Source organism: Pavona decussata, unplaced genomic scaffold (genome assembly GCF_977016875.1).
Source record: "Pavona decussata unplaced genomic scaffold, jaPavDecu1.1 SCAFFOLD_72, whole genome shotgun sequence".
In the NCBI taxonomy this organism is placed as follows: Eukaryota; Metazoa; Cnidaria; class Anthozoa; order Scleractinia; family Agariciidae; genus Pavona; species Pavona decussata.
This window is the reverse complement of record NW_028145491.1, coordinates 488,139-501,877: the sequence shown is the minus strand read 5'-3', so window position 1 is coordinate 501,877 and position 13,739 is coordinate 488,139. Positions and strand designations below refer to the sequence as shown.

Sequence of the window (13,739 nt, the reverse complement as noted above, 5' to 3'; positions counted from 1 at the left end):
TGATGATCGGTTTCATGATCTTTTGTTCATAAAAAAGACTTGTAATAATTATTTTCCAGGTATGAAATTTATACCGCAAGGATAAAGACTTAGATATACCAACACTTGTCACTTCTTTTCCTTTATTTGCTTAAGACAATTTTCCCCCGATGCCCTTTAATTTTTAGAAAACAGTTGAAAACTTCACAGAAAACAACCAGGTCCTGGAAAGTCTAGATTTTCGCGAGGCAGCAGAGGATCTTCAGTGTGATGGTCAGACCCAAACAGATCCAGTTCCTTTGACCAGTCAAGGTATTCAGGTTGGGGAGTTCCCAAACAGCCCATACCAGCTGTATGACACCAGAAAAAAAAAGTGAAATCCGGACTGAAGTAATTCAAAAATTTCGTGATCTGCTGAATCTTTATGTACATGGTGATGAATCTGCACTGCACGTCCTCCTTGATGATCTCCTTCACTCCAAAAAATGGTCAAGCACCTTTGGAATTTTACGAAATAGTAAAGGAGATTTGACTGTTCATGACAAGGTGTTGCATTCTCTCGTAGAGGAACACAAAGACTGCAAAAACAAAGAAGTGAACAATGAAATAAAAAAGCAAGCTAAAAAGATGACCCAGGCCATCAACATTTCAGGGACATTTTCAAAGAGCAAAATTGCATTTCAAGGTAGAACCCCTGACAGCTTTAGATCAGGAACAGATGCAGCCCGTAACTTGGGAAGGGTCAACTACAATTCTGCAGAAAGAAGAAGGCTTTTGTCTATTGTTGCCAGTGACTATCCACAGCCTCTCTTGACTAAACTGCTCCAGTGTTCAAAAAGTACAGTTACTGCTGCTAGAGTTCACGCTATCTTGTTTCGAAGGGGAGGAGTGCCCCCTGCATCTATAAAATTTTCTCGTCAGTATGTTTCACAAGAAGTCCTTGATCAATTAGGGGATTTTCTCTTAAGAGACGATATGTCACGTCCTTCTTCTTGTCGCAGTGTGGTTATTGAAGGCAAGGAGTGCCCAGTTAGATACTGGCAGGATTCCATCAAACAATTGGTGAGACAGTATCAATTGGAATTTCCTAATGGTGTGAAGAGGAGTTACATCTATGTACACATTCCAAAGAATTTCAGAAGCAACACAATGCTTGCGGGCCTCTGCAATATTTGTAATGAATATGGGTTCTCTAATTTTGCCAAGTTGAGGGAACTTGTGCAGAGCATTGCAACTGACTGCTAATGTGAGGACCTTTCAAGTATTATCAAAATGAGTTCTGGTCTGCAGCGTTACCTGAAAACAAAGTTCTCTAATCAGTATTTTTCTTTTTCTTTTTCTCTTCTTTAACAAATACAACAGTCTACTGGTAGCAGTCATGACCTTTAATTCAGTTACAGATTGACAAGAAATACAAAGAAAGAGAATTACACTGTACTTATACTTTTCAGATCTCAATGTTTTGTTGAAAACAGGATGTGAGTTGACAGGTGCATGTTGCATTGTTCATGCGCATGCCTTAAAACATATAAGAAATTTAAAGAAGACAAACATTCCAAGTTAATTTTCACACTAGCTGTTATTTGCTTGATTTACTTAGGTGCAAAATCACTCTACATGCCTGGAACTTTACATGGGTCATGCAATTCAATCATGTGTCCTTGACCACCCTCATGAATGTACTGATATGAGGACAGTGTATGACATACACTCAAGTATGTCAACTGCTATTTCAACAGCCACAGCTGAAAAACAGCAAGCTTTCAAAGATCAACTTGATGACTTCATGAGAAACTTTTGGGAATATGTTGGTCATATTCTTAGAACAAAGCACCAGGGTGATTACTACAGGTACAGAACCTCTTGTGTTTGGTGACGTGTGATACTTGGTTCCTGCTTTAATTATTATTACTGTAATGTTATTACTAGTTGTTATTAACCAAAGAAATTTTGAAATTTATTGAATACCAAAGAACACCCTCTGGCATATCTACAGAGATAAGCGTAATGAATTTCATTCCATTTTCTTTGTCAAGTTAGAGTGCTGTTTCTTACTTTCCGCTTTTTGCAACATAGTTTCTCACCTGCTAGTATCATTTGGCATGTTTTAATGATTTTCTCTTATTTATAAGAAATATTTTGGGATTCACACTTTTGTTTGTAAGTTGAACAAGGTTTGGATGTCTCCTCATTACTTGGGCGGAGCGCCAAGTTATAAAATAGGATTTCTTCGTATACGCCAAATTGTAGAGATCTACTGCGCGTGCGCTACATGTTGGCTGAGTCTGCGAGTCTGCATGTATTCATCATAAGCCGCCATTACGGGACAAAAAACAAGGACGTAAAATTAACACAACGAATATCGTATTCTTAAAAGAAAACAGCTAGTATGTGTGTTGTCTGCTAACTCCTTCCATTGAACAAAACTAAGGGGCAACTTTCCTTTCAGGACGGATATTTTCCAAAAGTTCGACTTCAATTAACCTCAGACGCTCTTTTGGCTCTTCACGATAAATCCCCATTCAGTGTCAAACGTAATCGATAAGATCAGGCCGTAAACACTGAATTTACATACAGCCAAGCAAAACATTTCATTTCTCTGGCCGCAATATAAAAAAGAAAACGTTCAATTAACTTTAAAGATTCAAGACCATTCTGTGGGTGAAAGGCTTAGGGTAAGGTAGGAAACTAAAACTAAAGCTAATAACTAATAAGCCCCCGGCTTCTATATAGGCTTCCTAGCCTTTAACACATTTAATATTGTAAATAGTCAAGTATGAATATTGTAATAGTAAGAATATTGTGTGTCGTCTATAATGTATTTATGTTGTATTTTTTTGTTAATGGCAAATAAATTGAATTGAATTGAATTGAATTGAAAAGCTTCGAAAATAAATTTCATTCGGGGTCCAGTGTGAGCGATAAGATCTATTCACCAGAACAAATGTAAACACTGAAAGTTTGCTAATGCACAGTGACAATCAACGCTTGACGAATTAATTTCTTTATTTACGTTCACTTGGATAAAACCAAAATGTGATCCTCACGGGAAAACAGGGAAAAAGGTGAACGCACAGGCACGCCAAATTGACATGCTAAACGTAGAATCTGAAAAAAATCTTTCTTTCGGAGTCGAGTGTTAGCGATAAGATCGATTCATTGGAACAAACAGAAACGCTGAAAATTTGCATATTCATACCAACAACAACTGAGTACCGCAACGCTAAACGCATTTTTATTTTTACGTTGGATAAAGCCAAAATAGCAACTTTAGCACCCGGGCTTTAGCAAAACTGAAAGCCCCTTCTGATGTTACAAAACGTTGAAAGAAGCCGTCGTTTGGATGCAGAAAGGAATTGCCACGCTGAAAACACCAGGAAGAAATCGGTCACGTGCTAGGCAACCAAAATCTTCATGTGTATCAAGTTTCATCCGGCGACGCGGCATTCAGAAAGAAAATATTTTCGGCGGTTCTTGGAAAGAAAACTGGACGGTTTCTGCTTGTTATTCAATCGCCACGGGAGCTGCAGTGTCTTTCCACTTTATAAACCCAGCTTCTTTCATTTAAAGCCCTTTTAAATCCTGGAAACACTCTCTTTTGTGTCATGATATTTTGTCCATTGGCAATCACGCAAAACCACTAAAAAGAATGAACGTACACCTAGACCTTTGCGTTCCCTTCCAGTGCGAGTGAAGTTTATTTTCTTTTTTGCGTGTTTAATAAACAAATAACTGTAGACATAATTTGAAATAGTTCATTCTTTGGCCACTCACAGAGCGCTTTGATTTTGTCATTAAAGTTCTGTCCTATTCCAGTGATCATGAAATAGATTCGTTAACTTTCTGTAAATCAGATGTTCTGTGAGGTTTGTCTTATCCGCACGCGTCCCATATAGAACGCATGTCTTTTCGCACACGTGTCATATTGCACATTCTGCGTGACATTTTGCGATCGTGCGCTGTTACCAGTGAAAAAGCTGGAACATCTCTCATAGAAAGCCCAGAAAAAAAGGGTATCAGGGTGGAAAGGTATTCGCACAAATACCCCTCTGTCACCAAAATTCATCATTACCACTGGAACCGCAAATACTCCTTTGTCGCCAAAATACATCATTATCTTAGATGCACCTCATGGTTACAAAATCCGACGTGCTTAGTATTAAAGAGAGTAATGTTTTATTTTGTTTGCGTGACATTTTCGGTCGAACTACGTCACGTTTATCGCAAATATGAAGCCTTAGACTCTCAGCACATCTTTTATCGTTCACCTGTCACCAAAGACTGAAATAACATGCATGCTCAGATACTCCTAAAACGACGGCGCCCAAGTAAACGCTCCCACAGCGTCTTGTTCACTCTATTCTTGGACTCGAAACCCAAGTAAAAATCACTTGGATCGTATTCATGCCTTACCATTGAAATATCATTGCAACACCTTTTCCTCCATACAATCTCACACTCCTTTTCTGCAGCAGGGTTGGTCAATAATATTGATAAAGTAACATGTGTTTCAAAGTTCTAATTGCTTACTATCAGTCTTCAAAACTTGCATCATATTGACATTTGCAGTTTGAATTTGATTTTAATAGGAAATTTTAACTGACAGCAATTTTTTTTGTCATAGATATATTTTGAAGAACCTCCAGCCTGGAGAAGCTGTGGTGGTGATAGATTATAAAATGAAGCTTGACCTTGGAATGCATGCAAGAGAGGTTCAACGTGACTGGTATGGGAAGCGTCGCATTTCACTTCATGGATTCTATGTCATTGCACAAGTTGCTCCTGGAGAGCGACAAATTGAGGTTCTAGATCTTTGGAGTGAAGACACCAAGCAAGATGCTTGGTTTACCCAGAGCGCCCTTGATGTTGGTTTTGAATGGATGGAGAAAGTGTTTCCAAACTTCGATGCGTATTTGTTTTCTGGTAAGTTATTTCTGTGCATTAGCTCATAATGCCAAAAATCTGAGTCAGAACTCAGTAAATTCGCCAAGGAAAGTCAATTCTCAACCCTGAGGGTTTTGTTCCCCAGTAAACTCTGAAGAGGCTTGATCTCCTTGGTAAAGCCTCTCCAGAGATGGCCATTATTAACTGGTTTTAACTGAACACAGACATTACATATATCCTCTTCTGAAGTTCAGTGTTCTAAGAAGAAGTACCATAATACTCATACTAGACATGTTTTCTATAGACAATGGACCTCACTATCACAACACAGCTGTGTTGTTATACCTGGCAGAGGTAAATGCAGCCTTTAACATCAAGCTACTGGAATACAATGATTTCAAAGCAGGAGAAGAAAAGACAGTCCTGGATACTCATTTTGCCCATGTGTCTCATAAAATAGTGCGTTGGGTGCCTGTGGGCAATAACTTGGACTCAGGAGAGCAACTGGCAAATCTCTTGGAGATATGGATTATTAAAACTAAAATTGAGCTACTCTGTTCTGAATACCTACATGGATTTACAGTGAGGCATAGAATCTTTACTCTGGCTTGAAAATTACTTAAATTCAGCTAAGTTGTCCTCCAGGCTAGCAGCTCTCACATTGACTATTCAGAGTGTTTTGGGCACTTATTTAATTCTTGTTCGAAGTAACATGTACACGCCTAAGGAGTTGAAATGCTGTCCCATGAAAACTGATTAGTGCCTTTTATCACTTAAATAGCCCCTTAAATGTTTTGGGTATTTATTTAGTATTGTTTCAAGTAACATGTACATGCTTACAGAGTTGAAATGCTGTCCCATAAAAACTGATCAGTGCTTTTTCATCACTTAAATAAATAACCTCTTGCATATTTTGGGTATTTATTTCGTATTGCTTCAAGTAATATGTACATGAAGGATGCTTACAGACTTAATGTGGTGCTTCTTAAAAACTTATAGCACTCTTCATAGTGATCAGTGTGAAATTTTACCCTGATGTATAGCCTAATGTAAGATTTGTGGAACAAATTTTTTGATTTAAGTCTTCATTAATGCTGTACATCAAGGGATTTAGAAATGATGGTCTTTGTGGTATATTATGCCATGTTTCTTGTTCTTTTGTTCTAGACAATGAAGAATGTGAGATGCAAAAAATTTGTCATTGACCGATCAAAAGCACCAGGGAAAATCGGGACTTTTAAAGACATATCTCTGTATGGCAGCTTCAAATTTCCCTGTAATGGTGCAAATGCTGGTGGTATTACAGCACAGTCTCCTGCTGGTCAAGGAAAATGTGCCAGCAAAACCAAGGCTCAAGTTCAGGCACTCTCAATGCGAAGTGTGCCAATTGCTAGACAAACAGGTGCTATTGTGACGGAAGACATGTGGCAACCATCAGACCAGACAGTGGAGGGACATAGCACACATAATGAGTCCTAGTCTGTAAAGTTCATTCACCTTTCTACAACTACACCTGAGGATCTAGTTCTTGCACCTTGAAATGCTGCAACTTCCAGTGATGACCTTAAGTCTGTAACAGCACAGTTCTATGATCGCCAAAAAACATCACAGATAAAAGCCAATCCAGCTGATGTTATCAAAGCCATGAGGTCTGCTGGCATTCCAGAGCTGAAAGAATCACAGATTAAAAGCTGGTGGTTCACCCACCATCGCAAACAGAAACAGCTAGCAGAAGAAATGTCTGAGGAAGCACGTCAGTTAAGGTGGCCGAATACAGTTTTTTAGTGTACAGGTGTTAGAAGACGTTATTTGCAAACTATGTATTTCTGGACGCTCAAAATTGGAATGGTGTAAGACCAACTAAGAAAAAATTTATTTTCGTACGTCTTGTTGAGCTAAGTGCCGTTTCCATGGCAACGCAGCGAAGTATTAAACGTCCATAAATAGTAGGTTTCCTTTATTTTTAGAAAATGTACTCATTAGATTTTTTCCACTTTTTGTATCCAGAACAACTCACAAAACACTGACACAGTTCCACTACTTTCATGTAATTTTGACAGAGAGATCTCCTAAAAATATTGATTTTGCATTTTAATGTTTTGTGAAGATACCCTCTGTTAGATTTAGGTTTCTCTTTGTAGGCGAGTTACGCTTTCAGGGAACTATTTTCATGCCAAATTTCAGAGAATTCTAATGAGCCGTTCCTTAGAAAACAGTTCATTTCCACGAAAACAACCAGTCGCAATTTTTTTGTCAAATGCGCATGCGTGGCTTTATTTGGGTTTCATGGCAAAGATGAAAAGCATGCGAAAGGTCTTGGCAAATGTATTTTTTTGCTCGGAAAGAAAAGAAAAAGAGTCCAGAAACGAGAAACTTAGTTATTTAGGATCAAAACTTAACTTTATTATCCATTTCATGTGAAATTGAGGGATCACTTTATCAACCGCCGTATTCGCGTACCACAACCCTAGCGTGCGCTTAATAACATCACTTACAGAATCTGTAAAGCGCGCACAAACTGTGTTCAGCCACCTTAAGAAGCCATCTACAAGGGTAGCAAGGTCCTTATATATTTGCACCTTGTTTGGATGGCATGTCTTGTCAGAGAAGACAACCACCCACTATCCATTTTGTTAACCTCCTTCTGTGGGTAAAAAGATTGGAGGAAAAAATACTTTTCTTCAGGGGCTGTAGTTCAATTTCTGTGTCTCCTCATCCTAATATCATCCCTATTCATTAAAATAAGGGTTATGACACACAGAAAATTGAGATACAGCTAGTAAGGAAAATTCTTCCTACATTTTGTCATTTAGTTTTCATTGACAGCATATCAGTAGGAATCTTTGACTTGCAAAATATTCATAGCTCTCCCTTTAAAATTTTCTCTATCCCACACCAGTTTACTATAAAATACTGCTCTGCACTACTACAGCTTGTTTTGAAGTACCTTTTGTTTCCTGGTTATAAGATTCCCCCCCCCCCCACCCCCTTAAGATATTCGCCTCTTTGTTTATAACCCCTCCTAAATTTATAAGCCCTGGCTTATAAGTTTGAGTTTAGGGTATATTTATAACAGTCCTTGTTCAGAGTTCTTTGTCCATGTCTCATTTTTGACAAAACAGCTTGCATGTAGGCTAAGGGTAACTCTCTACATTTAGGGCTCATAGAGAGCATATATGTCCTCTGTGTGCATTTCTTTGTGTACATATAGCCTTAGTATTAGTAGTCTAATATTGTTAATATTTGAAAATGTAAAACTTAATTGTTATTTCCTGTGCTGAAGTTAGCTGAGAGGTCAATGAAGTTATTACCTTTCCTTTTTTTACATCAGATTCTGGTTCTCAACCACCTGTGTCAAGTACTACCATGCCCACTGTTGCTGTACCAGACTCAGCCGTGACAGATTCTGTAGTTCCAGACTTGGTTGTACCAGACTCCGACATACCACAGTCAACTGGACCAGGCCTAACCGTATCAGACTCTACCATTCCTGAGTTGGGGTCAGTGGACTCTGGTAACCAGCCATGTACCCAGTATTACCCACTTGTGCCTCCCCAAACAATGATTACAACATCCAGCTCTCCATTTTTGACCGGGGTCTTGGAATGGAGTATCAGTGAATCACAAGCAGATATTATGGGAAGGACAGGGAGCAATGCTGGTGTTTTCATTGTCCTTTACATGGGAAAGCTCTGTGTCCAAAAAAATTTGACATGGCCGACAGGTAACCTTTGTTCAGAATCCTGGCAAACATCTGATGGACTTTAGGGAGTCACCGTGCACATGTACGACTCCTCACAAGTGGGTCATTAATCTCATTGACCATCATACCAAATTCGTCATCTGCCATCCACTCCATGACAAAACTAGAGAATTGTCAGAATTATGTTATGCAATAGGAAGCCTGGCTCCTCAGCTCCACGCTTTGTTCGCTCCTCATTCGTTGACAAGGTCTTGATTTGAGTGATTAAAATATCAGCTGAAACGTCTGAAATGGATTCATTCCTATTTATGACGAGCGAACCATAGCTGGCGAACAAGCCCACACAACATTTTGGTGTCCTACCCGGCCTCCAGAGTGACAAGAAAGTCGTAACTTTACGCTTGAAACACACGCTGTTTACAGATGGGCCGCCATCTTGGATTATCACGACACGAGCAACGCCTCCGTAACTTGAGCAAACGCCAAGATATCGCCAAAACACTGCATTACACGGCTCCACAAACTCACCAAACATGCCAAGGTATAAATGCCCGTTCCCGGAATGTACATACGAGACCGAAGATGTTGAAGATGCACTCGCGGCCGTACTGATCTCGGTACACTCGAATGGCACGCACGTGGCAGCACTAACCAACTCACAGCGAACTATCGCCGCCAAGATCGAAAGAGTCAAACGACCCACGATCTCTGCCGCTGGATCTAGCGAAGAGTGGACCTATTTTTTAACCCGCTGGCAGGAATACGTCGATGCTACGCAAATCACGGGTAAAGACAAAGTATTACAACTCTTGGAATGCTGCGATGACAACCTATGCAAAGACATCACTCGAAATGCAGGCGGATCACTGGCCAATAAAACAGTGGAGCAAGTCCTGACAGCGGTCAAGAAACTTGCTGTCCGTGAGGAGAATGCCATGGTCGCCAGAGTACGGCTTAGCGACATGAAGCAGGACAGAGACGAGGCAACACGAAGTTTTGAATGTCGTTCATAGTTACTGCCTATGCTATGGATACCCCAAGAAAATTCTCACAGATAACGGAGGAGAGTTTTCAAATGCAAAATTGAAGTCATTTTGTGAGAAAAACCAAATAAAACTGTGTCATGGAGCACCAAGGACTCCAACAACTCAGGGCTTGGTGGAAAGGAGTAACAGAACATGGAAGGAAGACATGAGATCTATAATAATGGGTTCAAATGACAAGAACCTAGAAAGATGGTGTGAGTGCACAATGGAAGAATCATACACAATGAACATTACATTACATCGAGCAATTAACACAACACCGTATGAGGCAGTATTTGGAATAAAGCCCCGTCGTGAGAATCTTCTGAACACTGATGAAGATAAACTTCCTGATGATCAAGAGGATGATACTGGGGTCTTAGTAGTTCCAAGCACACACAGTGAAGACAAAGATGAGCGTGAAACTGTTGAAAGGCCAGCCAAACGACAAAAGATGTGCGAACAGCAATCCCAGTACAACAGACACATAATTAAGCAAACGAAGCAAAGCAGAAAGACAAGGTAGATAAAACCAGCCCAATGCACCCAAACATGCTTTTGGGGAAAATCATGGAGATAGACAATGACTATGAAAAAGTGGTCACTCCTCTGGGAATCATAAAGGGATTTATAGCACCGTCTAGGCTAAATCCTTGTACTTCAACAAATGTAACTCTTGATTACAGCAAAGAAATCTCCTTTACAACTGCATGTAAGAAAGCTCAAGATGTTCATAATTAATTAATTAGAATGGTGAAATTTGTAAAAATACTAGTCAAGTCAATAACAAAAAAGAATAACACCACATTCATGTTTCAGTATTTCTTTATTATTCATTTTAAAATATACCGTTAACAGACTTCATCCCAGATCTAACCCCTGGCAAAATGATTTGGCTGCAAACATAGCCTGTCAGGGGTGGAAAAGTGCAGTGTCCCCAACCCTACACAAAAGCTAACCATTTAAAATCAGTGCATAATCTTAGCCCTTTCACCACTGGTGGCCCCTTTTGAGGCCACTAGGAAAACATGGCCGTAACACTCGTGGCCGCTAAAAGATTAAAAGATTACCGAATATTTGACTTTGTAGCCTGGCCACTTTGCCATTTGGGGAAACTCAGCAATTGCCAATTGCCTAAGGGGGGTTGAGTTGGGGTTTTCCCTTCGAGAAAAACGTAGGTTTTCATACGAATTTTACGAGATTTTCGCTTCTGCAGTTTTTCCGTTTGATCTTCGCCATTTTTAAATGTCTTCGGAAGATGATGACAACATTTCTCTGGCTGATTTGACTTCTTCAGACGAATTTTCGGACCTGGAAGACGATGCTTTGGAAGAATTGTTCAATAGTGATGAAGACGAGGATGAGTTCGAAGGTTTCGGGTTTGATTTGCCCGAAAACATGACATGGGAAAGGCAGCGCTTTGCCGTAAACGATGAACCGTTAACGCACGAACCTGGTCCAACAACGGATTTGCCTGATTCTGGCAAGGCCATTGACTTTTTCTTGCTGTATTTTAGCGAGGAAATCATCAGAAACATCGTGCAGTTCACTAACAAGAATGCAGAAGTGAAACAAGCACAAAATTGGCGAGCTGTCACGCAGGAGGAGTTGAAAGCGTTTCTTGCTGCACTTATTATTTCAAACGATCTTATTGTTGTTCCACGCGACGAGCGTTATTTTTTCTCGTCTTCGGAAACGAGATTGTTTCACATCCCCGGAGTGAAAAGTATTTTGAAATCCCGTAAGCGCTTCTTCGAACTGAACTCTTACATTTACTTTTGTGACCCGGAACATGAACTGAGTGAGGAAGAGAGCAGGGACACCCTTTATAAAGTAAGGGCGATTTATAACGAACTAGTGACGAAATTCAAGCAACTTTTTAACTGTTCTCAAGAAATTTCGATCGATGAAGCTATGGTACTGTTCAAAGGAAAACTTGCCATCAAAGTGAGAATGCCAGATAAACCTGTAAAGTTTGGAGTGAAATTTTTTGAGCTATGCGATGCCAAGACTGGCTATTGTAAAAACTTCAGTGTGTATGCTGGACAGGATAACCGACAGGCAGGCAATCTTGGAAAAACTGGTAAAGTTGTGATGGATTTATTGAAAGACCTTTATTACACAAACCACCATCTGTATGTGGACAATTTTTACACAAGTCCAATTCTTTTCCTGATGTTGAAAGAAAGGGGTATATTGGCTGCTGGAACTGCAAGGCCAAGAAGAGGTTACCCTAATGAGCAGTTGAAAAGAATCCAGCTCAAGAACCGTGGAGATGTGGCATGGCTCACAGCAAAGGACCAAAAGATGGTGGCTTTGAGATGGAAAGATTAGAAAGATGTTTTCTTTTTGAGCACAATCCATCCTCCACCAGTGGTACCAGCCTGGGTTAGACTTGACGACCCTGGTCCTGAGTCAGACGATGAGCAAGATCAAAGTGATCTGGTGTCTAGGAGAGAGAAGGTTCGAGGCAGCTGGGTTACCAAGAAGATTTACAGGCCACCAATTGTCAAATCGTATGATGACTATATGGGAGGCGTTGATCTGTGCGACCAAATGACCGCCCTAAACAAGTCCAAGAAGCAGAAGAGGTGGTACCTACGCATCTTTCTCAAGATGGTGCTTTTGAGCATTTACAATGCTTACATTTTGGAGGGATATAAGCGTCAACACACTGGAGAAGGAAGCAGGAAAAGAGACCTGCTGTCCTTCAAAGAGGATCTTTGTATACAACTTTCAGCCCCCTTTGCACAGCAAAAGAAATCAACTGCTTCCAACAAAAGGAAGAGAAGTGCAGATGTGCCAGACCTCACTCGCCTCACTAATGTTGGTGCTCACTTCCCATTCAAAGGGGAGGGAAAGAATCATCGCTGTGTTGTCTGTGAGAGGAAACATTTTTTGTCAAAGAAAAGAAGTCCTGAAAATCCTTCCCCAAAGCACAAGACAACTTTCAAGTGTGGTCAGTGTGATGTTTACTTGTGCATTGGGGAAGGAGGGGCGAATTGCTTCTTTGACTATCATACAAAGGAAGATTATTCAAGATAGAGGCTTTACAATGTAATAAATAGATGAGACTGGGACATCAATACCAATTTGGTATTATGACTTCCTTTATTTCTCTAAATTCCCACTCCTTGTGAAAAGAATTCTCAATATTGGATTATGAGACATCTTGTCATTTTGGGCTAAAATTGTGTAATTCCGTTGAATGGAATTCCAACAGCATTGCAATACTAGAGGGTGAAAAACACAATTATCTTGAGAGAAATAAGTTAAACAATTAAATATGACCTTCAAAGGCTACTTTTATATTTTTAGATTGTTTTGTTTGACAATTTATAGCAAGATTCCTGTTTCAAACGGAAAAACATATATATTTTTTCCAAAATTTATATGTTATCGAACTTTGAAGGCTTATAGTTCCTTCAGTTTTCATCTCTAGTACCTGGAAATAAGATAAAATGAAAGAGCATTTTATAAAGAGTAAAATAAAACTTGGTTGCTTTCTACAAAAATGCCTCCTTCTCTGTGAAAAATGCATTTAGAGTAAAGTCGTGTAATTCCGGAAAACGATCAAAATATACTGGTGTTCAGGGCAGTTTTCAGGAAAAAACGAGTGGTGGTGAAAGGGTTAGGCCAAATCACTAAAATCAGTGCTTAACCCTAACCCGAGCAGTGCCCCTAACCTTAGACAAAAGCTAACTGTTCAAAATCAGTGCTTAAAGTGCCCATGGGACGAAAATTTCATTTTCCATCTTTTTGCATTTTCGTGTAGAATATGACCTTCTTACTCATGTTACCAAATTTCAAAATTCAGCGATTGGAAGTATTTTTTTTTAGCTTTTTATTCAAGATTTCTCGGCCGCCATTACTTGGCCTTGTTCCGGAAGTTAAGGCTCAAATTACAGGAAGTGACGTCATTGGCTCAACAAGAAAAATTCCACATGGCTAATTTTCATATGGATTCTACGTCATAAACTGTATTCTGCTGTTATTTAGTTCGCAACAGCAGAATACAGTTTATGAAGTAGAATGAATGCAAGGTAAGGAGTATTTTGATGCTTTTAAAGTAAAAAGTTGCTGTTTTTAACACCCATCTGATATATGTCTGAAGTTTTATATTCATATGGTGTTTTTCTGCCGGATTT

General features: G+C 39.6%; 1 pseudogene; it reads left to right on the top strand.

Moving 5' to 3' along the window:
• Nucleotides 1-58: 58 nt before the first annotated feature.
• On the top strand, nucleotides 59-7,638 carry LOC146476784 (uncharacterized; annotated as a pseudogene).
• The last annotated feature ends 6,101 nt before the right edge of the window (nucleotides 7,639-13,739 follow it).